Source organism: Paralichthys olivaceus, chromosome 15 (genome assembly GCF_024713975.1).
Source record: "Paralichthys olivaceus isolate ysfri-2021 chromosome 15, ASM2471397v2, whole genome shotgun sequence".
Taxonomy (NCBI): domain Eukaryota; kingdom Metazoa; phylum Chordata; class Actinopteri; order Pleuronectiformes; family Paralichthyidae; genus Paralichthys; species Paralichthys olivaceus.
The window spans coordinates 8,527,627-8,539,400 of NC_091107.1; the positions used below are offsets into that span (position 1 = coordinate 8,527,627).

The 11,774-nt window shown below is 40.7% G+C and overlaps 1 long non-coding RNA gene across 1 annotated transcript in view; it reads left to right on the forward strand.

The window, feature by feature from the left end:
- Positions 1 to 11,774, forward strand: part of LOC109635768 (uncharacterized) — a 29,165-nt gene that overhangs the window by 1,374 nt on the left and 16,017 nt on the right. The gene's annotated exons all lie outside the window — the stretch shown is intronic.

Genomic DNA, 11,774 nt, shown 5'->3' on the forward strand with positions numbered 1-11,774 from the left:
AAAACGTTTACCACAAGAGGACAGTGTTTCCCTGAGGAAAACCAAACGCTGCCAACTCCTCCTCCTCTCCTTGGCTGTGCAGCATCTCAGCGATTAGAAGCTGGTTAGATGCAGATGAGATGCCCACTCTGTTTATTTCTGTAGCAAACTGAATATGATTGTACACATTTTTTTTAGAATAAATTTGAGCCCAAATGTAAAAACGGTGCAGTACCTACTGATATCATTTGGTAGAAAAAAGTCCACTTTCTGTAAACATCTCTTCCTCTACTTTGCAGTACTAAAACTTAAATGAATGGAAACATAGTCTGTATATAAATATGAAATGACAGCTATGAAAGACTGAAGCCAAAGCATCTTGATTGCTACCTGGTGGCTGGCTGCAGTGTAGGTCATAGGTCATCCTCCATGGTATTAGATGGGATATGAGCCAAACTAAAAAGTCAAAGTACACGTCAAATATACTTTCTCAAAGTTTGTTTCTGTCTTTTCAGCTAGTTCTTATCACACTGATATTTTTTCTAGTAAGTTTGGTTTCAATTTGTTATTTGATGTGATAAAAACAGGGTGAAACTTTGATTGACAGCTGATACTGACTCACGATTGGTGTGCAGATTCTGGCTCCAAATCTGCGAGATTGGGATATTTCAGCTTCATTTCTGGATAGTGGGAAAAGGTAGAGATGAGTTGTCCAACTTTATATCCAATCTATGAATGGAAACAGATGGGATGAGTAAGAACCAAATACATGCAAAATAGCAGAGGAGCTGTGGCTGTGTAAGAATGGGCAGGAGAGAATACATCAAATTGGTATAAAGGGTTACGAGTTAATTCGAGTTTGTGTTTGAGGATGAACAATAGTTTGCGGACATCCACAGGGACCTGCAGGGCTGGTGTTCACCACCTGCAGCTAAGCCCCTGAAAACCTGAGAACACCATCTCACTGACTTCCTCTCTCTATTTTCTCCCCCTTGAAAGAACATGCACACACACATGCACGCACATTCCCACAAACCGCCTTCTGCTTCCAGCCCACTGAGTCAGTCTGTCTGTGTTATCAGCCCACTGACTCATTGTGCCTCGGTCTGTCCAGCTCATGGCCCTCTTTCTATTTTCATCCTGTCCTGACATGAAAATGCCATGACCTTGTGCCTTGTGTTGGACCACTAGTGCTGTATGTGTACACGTGTGTTGTTATGTTTATGTGTTTAAGTGTGAAGACCTAATCCCACATGCCCATGGTCACCGTCACTGTCTAAACAGCTAATGGAATTGTTTTACTTGGCCGTGTGTGATAATCACATGGGGCGAACATGGAAGCAGCTGTTTATCCTCAAAATATGTCAGCAGAGCTAGTAAGATTTTTTTTTTAAATATATAGAGAGGAGTTGGAAACAATAGTGACGTAAACTTACAGCAGTAAGAAAATAAATTTGTTCTTTATAAATAAATAATTGAGATTCTCTGGACTGGCAGTCAATGGCAGCCATCAGTCGCAGACACATAAGCCAAGCTGACAGACTTACCTTTCTCTGAACTGCCAGTTTTTTCAGACATTTCAAAGAAAACTCCTCTCACAAAAATTGCAGTGCCAATATTTTATTAAATCCTGAAGGGACTGTTTGGATGGCAAATCGGCCCCAGTGCCACCTGCTCTTGCATCTTGAGGGAGAGCGAGGGGGAGAGTTGATATGAAAGAAGACGAAAAAGCTCATTGATTTGATGGTGTGTCAGAGTGCTCTCCGCCAGGTCCGACTGCTGTGTGATGGATTGAAATTAAACATTTTATGGCAAAACCAACAGTAATCCTTCAAAGCGATTATCTTTTCTTTAGTTTTTTCTTTCCTTCTTTTTTTGGGGGGGGGGGGGGGGGGGGGGCAGGGTATGAAACAAATGCTTTTCAGGACAAAGTTTTCTTTTTCATCAACAAAATTGCTGGACTCAGTTCATACCCCACTGAGTTCTCTGAGGAGGGTCCATTTCGTCCGGGAGCCTTAAGATGGTTTAGAGCTGAAAATAGAGACAGATTGACTTCTGAAAAGCAGCATTTCCCCCTCATCTCCCTTGCATCCAATGAATAGTGACTTGTCCTCCGCCTCACCCCTCCTTTATCTCCTCTTTCTTTTCCCATCCATTTCCTTGGTTTCTCAATGTGGGACAAAAAGCTCAAATCCTTTTAACTCCTACCATAAACAAGAAAAAAAAAAAAGGAGGACCACAACATTTTAACTAAATCGCTGTGGTGCAATGTTTCTAACAAGTAAGCATCAGTGTATGAATCATCTTCCAGTGATATATCTGCAGTTCATTCTAGTGCTTTCATGTGGCTTTGTGATTTTGGTCAGTCAGAGGGACTTTTTTTCAGTCTGACTTCACATTTATGATGTCCTCAAAGCTTGAAGGTATAAGCACTGGGATGTCTTAAAAGATGTTTCCCTTTCTGTTTGATTTGAAAGTCCTGCTGCTTGTGCATATCTATCATAGCGCCTCCCACACAGTCAGGATTTGTCAAAAGGAGTTTGAGCTTGAGCTGTGGAGGCTGACTCTTCCAAAAAGCTCTTGATAGATTTCAGTTCAGGGGGATATGAAATGAAAATAGGAACAAATGGTTCTATTTTTGTTCTTGACACTAATACAATCTTAGTATTGATGATCAAATCACTTTTTAATTAATATCACCTTATATAAGTCATGAAACACATGATAAAAATTGTATTTTCTCTGTTTCTAAGAGGTTTATTTTTTACACTTTCTTTTACTTCACCTTAACCTCTTAAGCCAATATGGGCAGAAATATTCCTTTGACCAACACTGCAGATTTTAATTTAGCCACTTTATTTTGTTTTTTTTTATTTAAGACCCTGCTCTTTGTCTTCACGCATAGCTGCACATTTATTCACTCAATTTGGGTCAAAAAGGCAGCTAAGGACATGACTACTGACAGCATTAAGTATTATGTAAAATTAAGATGGATGCATCTGGACTCTCCTTACAGCTTTGCCAATAAAAACAGTGCAATGTGCTGGCTAATTATCATAATTTGATGTGTTAAAAGATGAATTTTACTCCTTTGTTTCTTTAGTTTATGTGAGAGGGATCATTTTAGTTAAGTATTCTTTAAATAATACATTATTATTCAATAACATCTCAATAGTTTAGGTGAAGACGTGCAGAAAGAAATATAAAGGATCTATTAAAAGCTGTTTGGAGAAAATAAATAGGTACAGAGAACAAACACATTGCTTGTAGCATATTTTTGAAAGCACGTAACTGTAAAGATGCCAAATTATATCACACATGACAAAGCCTACGCATTTAACACACCCAAGTCCTATTATTTCATCTTGTGAACTTCAAGGACGTCCTTTGCAACCAATAACGTGAAATCCATAATTCAACAATGAGTAAGGCTTGTTGGAGCATTGTCGCAATTAAGCACTTCTTACTAAACAATGGCTTATCAGTAAGAAAACCCAGCTCGATTGTCTTTGTGCCCTTGGAAGTGTTTCCACTCAGGTGACTTTCTAATCAGGAAAACAAATGGATGCTATTGATTTAGAACGAGGTAATTATGAGAAGGCGGAGAGACAGAGCTCGACGGACACTGGCAATTTCAAACAAGTGCGACGGGTAAAAAGGTGCAGGGAATTAATGATTACACAGGTTGTGGTTGTGAATGGCAGTAATGAGCTCATTGAGGTCTCCTTTCCATTTGTGTGTCTCTGTATGTCCATTTGGCCTGCCTGTCTTTATTTCATTCTCTGCTTAAACCATGCACATGTTCTACATAACATTAATATCTGTGTAATGTGAAATATACATAAACTGTGTAATGGGAACTTAATAACATATATTTATTTGGTGAGCCAATTTTTGGAAAGACACTGAATCCCACATTGCCTGGGTGCGTCAATGTGTGAATAATAATAACTTTTCTCATACAGCACTTTTAAAAACAGGGTTTACTGAGTGCTTTGACATTATCAAAACAAGACAGCATCACATAGAAGCTGTAATTACAACTAAAAAGAATAGGAACAATAAAAGACAACAGCAATCCATAAAAGCAGTAATTACAAATAAAGAAAATAAAAGCAATAAAACATGAAAAGATAAGAAGATGATCACACAAAGGCAAGTCAGTAAAAAAAAGTGATTTAGAAGAAATAACTGAATCTGCAAGCCTTATCTCCTACGTCAGGTCGTTCCAAAGCATCCTGATGGCAATAGCAGGCAGGCTGACTTATATGGCGAGCGTTAAAGGTGATCAATAAGATCTCAAAATCAATTTTTATCCGAACATGGAGCCAATGGAGCAAAGCCAATGGGGTTATGGGATGTGAAATGAAATCCAAAAGGAAGCTGAGTTTACAATCTGACTTAGACTTTTGATTTATGACAGAGAAGGGATTTATAGTCTGTATGATGATGATGTCTAATATATAAGCGATGATATAAATAAGCGAGGGGTGAATGGGTGAATGTGACTTGAACTCTAAGTGGTTGTTAAGTCTAGAAAACCTGCATAGACTGTATAAATGTCGTCCATTTGCCATTATCAATGTAACCTGAGTTTAAAAAAAGCCTATTACAGGGACAATGACTGAATTATGATTCAGCCCCAATTTTTTTTTTGCCAGAATATTTACATGTGGCAAAGTGCCCCAAACATAAAGGTCGTTGTCGCTCTATAGCAGTAAATACCCAGGGAGAGACCACTGCAGAGCTGTGCGTGGGTCGTGGGTGATGGTGGTGTGGGGGAGTACATGTGCTGAACCTGGTTACGGGAGATAAATTAGCCTTCCACTGCAGAGGCGTAGTGGTGTCAGAGATACACAGCATCAATGGCACAGCGATGAGCAACAGGAAAAAGGAGAGAGAAGGGGAGAAAGAGGGAGAAATCTGAATGTGCTCTGAAATATTAATGCATTTTACATCATATGATGGGTTATAGATTTTTTTTTTTTTTCATTTGCGTAACTTAAATGAGTATTTGTATTTGAAGGATAGCCCTATCTCCAGCAGCCCGCCTACAGTTACTTCAATGCATTGTGACAATACTGACAGATGTTTTTTTTCTCTCTCTCTCTTCACCATATGGACTAACCTAATTTTCATCTGGGCTATGAATCTATGGTTTTCCTAAATCATACGTGTGACAAATGATAAGACATGACACTTTACGATACTGGCAACTTGTGTATTTGTGGAGATGCCATGAATCTAGTAACTGTGTGCGTGTGTGCATGAAGAGAAATCTGAACATATTGAGCATGTGTAAAATCAGCGAGCAGGAAAACGAGTACTGATCATGAACATGAGCCGTGACGCCTGCAGGCTCTTTTTCTTGCTGAGCTAAGTCACTCGTCTGTTTGGAGTATTTTCATATATTTTTGTACATAAAATCACATGTTTATTTGTTACTCATTGATTCTTTATCAGTACACGTTACCATTATGACATGTTTATGTTTGCGTGTTATAGGTGCAGAATCCAATAGATTGGTGTGCACTTTGCTGATGTTAATAATTCATATGAGGCTCAACACATGACTTAACCCCCTTGTGTGTTAAAGACATTGTATTTACTCACTTATTGTGTAGGTACACACACACTTTTCACTGCTGTGTTAAAATAATAAGAGTAATGTTTCCCTTTACCAGGAATTGAGTTCGAAAGAAGGAAAAAAAGCATCTCTGCAAGTCATGACGGTGATATGTGAAACCATGATGTCAGACAGCTAACATGTAACATGGTTGACATCATGTCACTCTTTGTCCACAACGTCACATACTCTCCCTTTAGTTGACATCTTTCCCAATGATTCTTGCCAACATATTCGTTTCCTTTCCGTATCGATTGTACTGAGAGCACAGAGCAAAAGTTGACAGTTCCTCACCGCTGCTGACAGTTCCGCTAAAGCTTTATTACAGACAGGACTCCAGGACACACTGTGACGGCCGCCATCAGATTGACAATAGCAATGATGAGAGTCTGTCTCTCACAGCAGTGAATGAAACAGCCCGAGCAGGTTCACTCCCCTCCCTGGAGTCAGTTCTGACTGGATAATCATTGAGACTTTAATGGATGAATGCATAACAATGACAGGCTTAATATAATATAATACAATATACAGAAATGTATTGATAAATATAAAATCAAATTAAAACTGATTTGGTGCTTTCTGAATTAATCAACTAGTAGCGTGTTCGGAGAGTGCATCTTGCCATGTTAAAGAAAGTGAAAGGAAATAATTCTGGGATCTGCCCCTTAATCTGGAACCACACTAGAAGTTAATGGGTTCTTCCTTGGGTCATGCCACACACCTTCACAAAAATAGATGGAAATCGTTCCTGTAGTTTTTTAGTAATGCAGCTGATGTATGCAGATAAAAAGAGAGAAGGTATGACGGCAAGAAAAACATCAAAATGGCACTCAGAAGATTCACCCACCAAAGCCCAACAGTTCAATCAAGCTGCACCAAATTGCACACACACTCATAGGTATCAGTTCCCTGATTTTTTTACCCCTTCAATGTCATGTTCTATCCCTGCAATTTCTGCAAATGTCACAAAACCTCCATTCTCTCAATATTGGTATTGATCTGCTCTTTTGTCCGAATCTGTCCCAAAGGTCAATGGTTTCTTACTTGATCCATGTCCCATCCACCAGATTTCAATAAAATTGGTTCAGCAGTTTTCGTGTAATCCTGCAGACAGACAGAAAGGCTACAATGAAAACATAACCTACTTGGTGGATGTAATAAACTTTAATCCTCATGTTAATGAACACTGAGTTGGAAGGCAAAGCTCTGGTCCTGTCATCTTCTGGAAATCTGTTCTTCTTTTGAAGTAATTAATCTTATATCTTCTCTCTTTCTAGTCAAACATATCTGTTGGTATCAATGTCACTGTGGTGTTTCTATCTCCATGTGTGTCTGCCTGTGTGTGTGATTGTGCACTTACAGCAAACCGATGTGTGCTCTGCTCCTGCAACACTCTCATTCTGAAGCTTTCATTCACCTACAGGACCAGCTCAGTACCTCTCTCTCTTTCTCACTCTCACTCTCTTTCTCACTCTCACTCTCTTTCTCACTCTCTCTCTCCTGTACAGTTCCAGCTCCAGAGTCATGTCAATTTCATTTTTGAGAAAGTTATTCTCAATGTGTGCCACGTCACAAGATGATTGCCGTCTCTGCGTTCATTGCTCGTTGCAAATTATACCCCGTTGCTGAGTCTCCCCAGCGACCCTGGCTGAGAAGCACAGATTTCATAAATTTTAGATCGCACAACCCGGAGGCAAATCGGTGAGATCCTTGTTTCAGGGAAAGGTTTCAGCAGATGAGGGCGTTAAGATGCTGCGCTCATCATCATTTACTGTGTGTCCCTTGTTTCATGCCACTGTAGGCTTGTCACCTTCATTACTGCTGCTATAACGAATCTCACACACACACACAAACACACACACACACACACACACACACACACACACACACACACACCACTACCTGGAGTTAAGTGAGATGAGATTTTCTGTCTTTGATGCGTGTTTATACTGAGGAGGCTGTGAGGAGGAACAGATGAATAAATTTGCCATTCTTTTGAAATGACACATTCTTTTACAGGTCATTTTATACTGACCTGTTACTTTAAAATTCCTTTGAAATTTGGTTGGATAATAGAGCAATTTTATTTTGGCGTCAAATGAATATATTCTGGCAAGTAATCTTGTTTATTCATTTAGATAGATAAATAGATAGATATGGAGTGACGTTGGGTGTGGGTTGTGCGTGACTGATGCTTTCACATCATTATAAACCTACTTTATCAAATGAAACTGCTGCCAGCAGATGGTCCAAATGTGACCGCTCTGAATCTTTTATCCTCAGCTATAAAGGAAGAGATGAGGGAGAACGAGAACAAGAAAGGAACATAAGAACCACTAGTACTTGCCAGTGTGTGAGCACATAGTGGAAAAGAAATCTCTGGAATATGTGCAGTGCAGGGATTAAACACAAGTCACAAATGGCTCAATGAGATCAGCCAGAGGTCCTTCTGGAAACAGCAATAATCTTCTGTCGCACAAAAAAGCTGCCGTACACTGCAATGAGCCACAAATGCATGTAATGACACACACACACATGCACATAGAGCACAGGTTTTGATTGCGCTGCCTAAGATTAACAGTGTGGAGGCTTATGTTGTTATTGTTGAATGTCATTAAAGTTGCTGTGTGTGTCAGCGAGCGAATCTCAGCAGTATTGTTGAATGTCAAGGGTAGCTGTGTGTGTGTGTGTGTGTGAGTGTGGGTGGGTGGGAATTTGTCTGCTGGTGAATCTCGGTAGTGGGATTAGTGCAGCACATTTCCTTCATGCTGGGTGTCTGGTGGTTAGAGCCTCGACAACAACCTGCGACCTGATGGATGTCACACTGACAAAGAGGATTTGGAAGAAGGATGAGAGACAGATAGTGTGTGTGAAAGAGAGAGAGCGAAAAGAGTGAAATAGATATATAGACGCAGTCCTTAAACTGGTCTCTTTATTTTTTGTCTTAGTGGGACATCTTTGTGGCAGAGTAGTCTCTTATTCTTCCTTGGACGTCCCTCCACAAACACACAGAGTCTTCTCCCCGCCCTGTAACACATATAAAACGAGTCAGTAACATCTGACAGTTCTTGGCTTTTCATTTCACAGAGAATAACCTCATGCTGTCTTGGAAAACGTTGTCATCATGGCGATCACCTTGATACGCGTCTCATTGATTTCCACTCATGTTTTATTATCACAGTTTAAATGAGATTTCTTTTGTTACAGAGAAAAACCAATAAGCCTTTCAAAAGCAATCTCTCCTGAAAGTAAACATCTACTCTAAAGACTGCACTTTACACTATTGGCTTCTCTTTAATATGCTGTTGATAGATGCTGTCGGCCAAAGAGCCTCTGACTGTGTTATTGATTGTTTTGCTCTCTTGACTTTGTTTGCATATGCCAGTCATCCTTTTGACCATCGATGGGATTCCACCTCATTCAAACACTTACTTTTATAAATAACTATATCATTGATACAGAAGGTTGTCGATTATGGTCGCTGTATACTGTATCATTCATAATACCACTTACAGATGAAACTTTATGTGAAAGATTTAATGGAGTGGACAGAACGACAAATAATTTCTACGCATGCTGAGTATTCATTGTTGTATTCAGATAAGAGCTCCAATTATTATTGGAGAAAAACAACAAGGCTTCAATGAGACGTAATAAATACAGGCTATCACTTCGGCAGAGTTCTTCAGCAACATTAACTTCTGTAAATGTACTGCACTAAATTAGAGATTCAATTGAACATTTTGTACATGCACTAAAATATATTGTTATTTTATATGGGAGAGTTATCTCTCCATCAGAGGGCCAGATTAGCATGTTGACCTGGTAGAGGCTCAAGGGTTCAGGTCCTGGATACATTTCCGATGCTTTTATGGGTAGTGGCTTGAATTGTTGCTGTGTTTGATATTGCCGAGTGTCGACGTACGCTGTCGCTCTGCATTGTTTTGTGTCTCCTTATTTTTTTATTTGTCTCTTTCATCCATTTGTTCTCAGCACTTCTTTACTTTCCATGTACAAGCACAGACTTTAATATTGATAGCTGTCCGACCATTAAATACTTGTCACGTGCTTCAAATGTGTCAAAATGCCAATAAAGCGTTCATCACAAAAGAAAAAAAATCTTGTTATTTTGCCTACACACTCCCCTTCTGGCAGTTCCATTTATGATAACACTAATACAAATGTAAATGTGTGTAGATCATTGCTTTTTGAATCTTTTTCCTCAATATTCAATTGCATTATCAACTTTGTGTTGAGTGCCAAAAATTAATCTCTGAGCTGTCCCCTGCAGATTTTGGCCGCCTGTGCAGCATTAAATCTTTGAAATTGAACTGGATTCAGGATTAATCCTAGAAAATTAAAGGACCCCCCCCCCCCCCCCCCCCGCACACACACACACACACACACACACACACACACACACACACACACACACACACACACACATACACACACTCAGAGATCGGCATGTTCCCCACAGGCACAGTGAGAGTTTTGGTTATCTCCTTCATGTCATTGCCTGTTGGAATAACCGGTGGCCAGGAGTGAAATGCCGTTCACTCGGCATGATGAGAAGTTATGCAAAGTTTTGTGGCACCAGTTCATCATCAAATAGAATCAATTTACACTCGCCTCATTACAAAGATTGATGCCAGTTTTAAATTTGATTGAAAAAACCCAGAACTCTTGTGTGTGTTTTTTTTAGATTTGGTGGGGCTATAAGTACAGGAAAAGAAATTCATCCCAAAAAGAGATTTCTGGTCACCAAATCAGTTTTATTCTATTCTATTCTATTTGCTTTTTGGAGCATACATAAATTACCCTGCATGGCTGGTTGTGTGTGCATGTGTGAGTGAGTGAGTCTATGTGTGTGTCTGTGTGTGACGTGGTCTTGGTTTGAACTTTGTGGGCTGCACGCACACCCTGGCTCTGTGCTACAGGGAAATGTGGGCGTTGTGTCTGCCAGGCCTCTTACACTTGGCTTGTCTACATGTATTACTCACACACGCACGCACGCGCACACACACAGTATGCAAACACACAGTATGCAAACACACATGCTTCCTTTTTCTTTTCTTTTTTTCCACAAAGACACACACAAGCATGCAGAGTCATGGATGCGCACATATAAGTCAGACACACCTAACAAGAGTGACACACACACACACACACACACAGGGCCCATTGAGGATTTAATCTTGCTAAATAGTTCAAATGCAAACTGGCCAGGCAGCCAGCATGATAGTATTAGCCTCTGTAATCCACATCTCTCTCTCTCTCTCTCTCTCTCTCTCTCTCTCTCTCTCTCTCTCTCTCTCCCCCCCCCCCCCACACACGTTTGCACATCCCTTGTAGGACTTCACCTCTAACCTTAACCAGAACCTCGCAAATTATTTTTAGCTTCATTAACACCGATCTATGGTCCTCGTGGTCCTGACAAGGTCAGTATTAACATTGGGAAGTTCTTTAAGATGTAACACACACACACACACGCACACACACACACACACACACACACACACACACACACACACACACAGTGTCTCCCTTTATTCAGGGCTCTTCCTGGTGCAGCCTGGCTCTTGGGACTCTAATCTATTTCCGAGTTGTTTTGTAATGTTTATCGAAGTGACGTTTATGCAACAACTGCTGCGGCTCGCACGCGTCTGTGCGCGTGTCCACGCCGCCTGCGTGTCTGCAGCGGCGCCGCTGCCTGCCTCAATGAAAAGAGAAAAAGAGAGAGAGAGTGACTCTCCTCTCCACTTGTTAAATTATTGACATAATATAATTATAGCCTGGGTTTCTGCTACAACCGTATATTACACGTGTTCTCCACGTCTCCACACAACAGGCCAAAATTGAATCATATTCGGAATCTAGCCTGGATTTTGAAACTATAGTGAAAGGTGGCAGTGATATGGAATTGTGCCGGTATCGGTCATCGTTCCTCTGAACCGCGCGCGTCATGCGTAAAAGGACGAGAGGCTGATGACGCGCCGCATCGGCGAGGCTCAGAGGCGCGCATGAGAGAGCGCAGCAGAGCAGGACACGCGAGGCTGTGTGTGCGGTGTGTCCTCCTCTCTCAGATCCCATCACTCTCACACACTCTCCCACAATGCACCCAGTAGATGGCCTCATTGTACCTCCGTGTGCATGGCTGCTCGCTGCA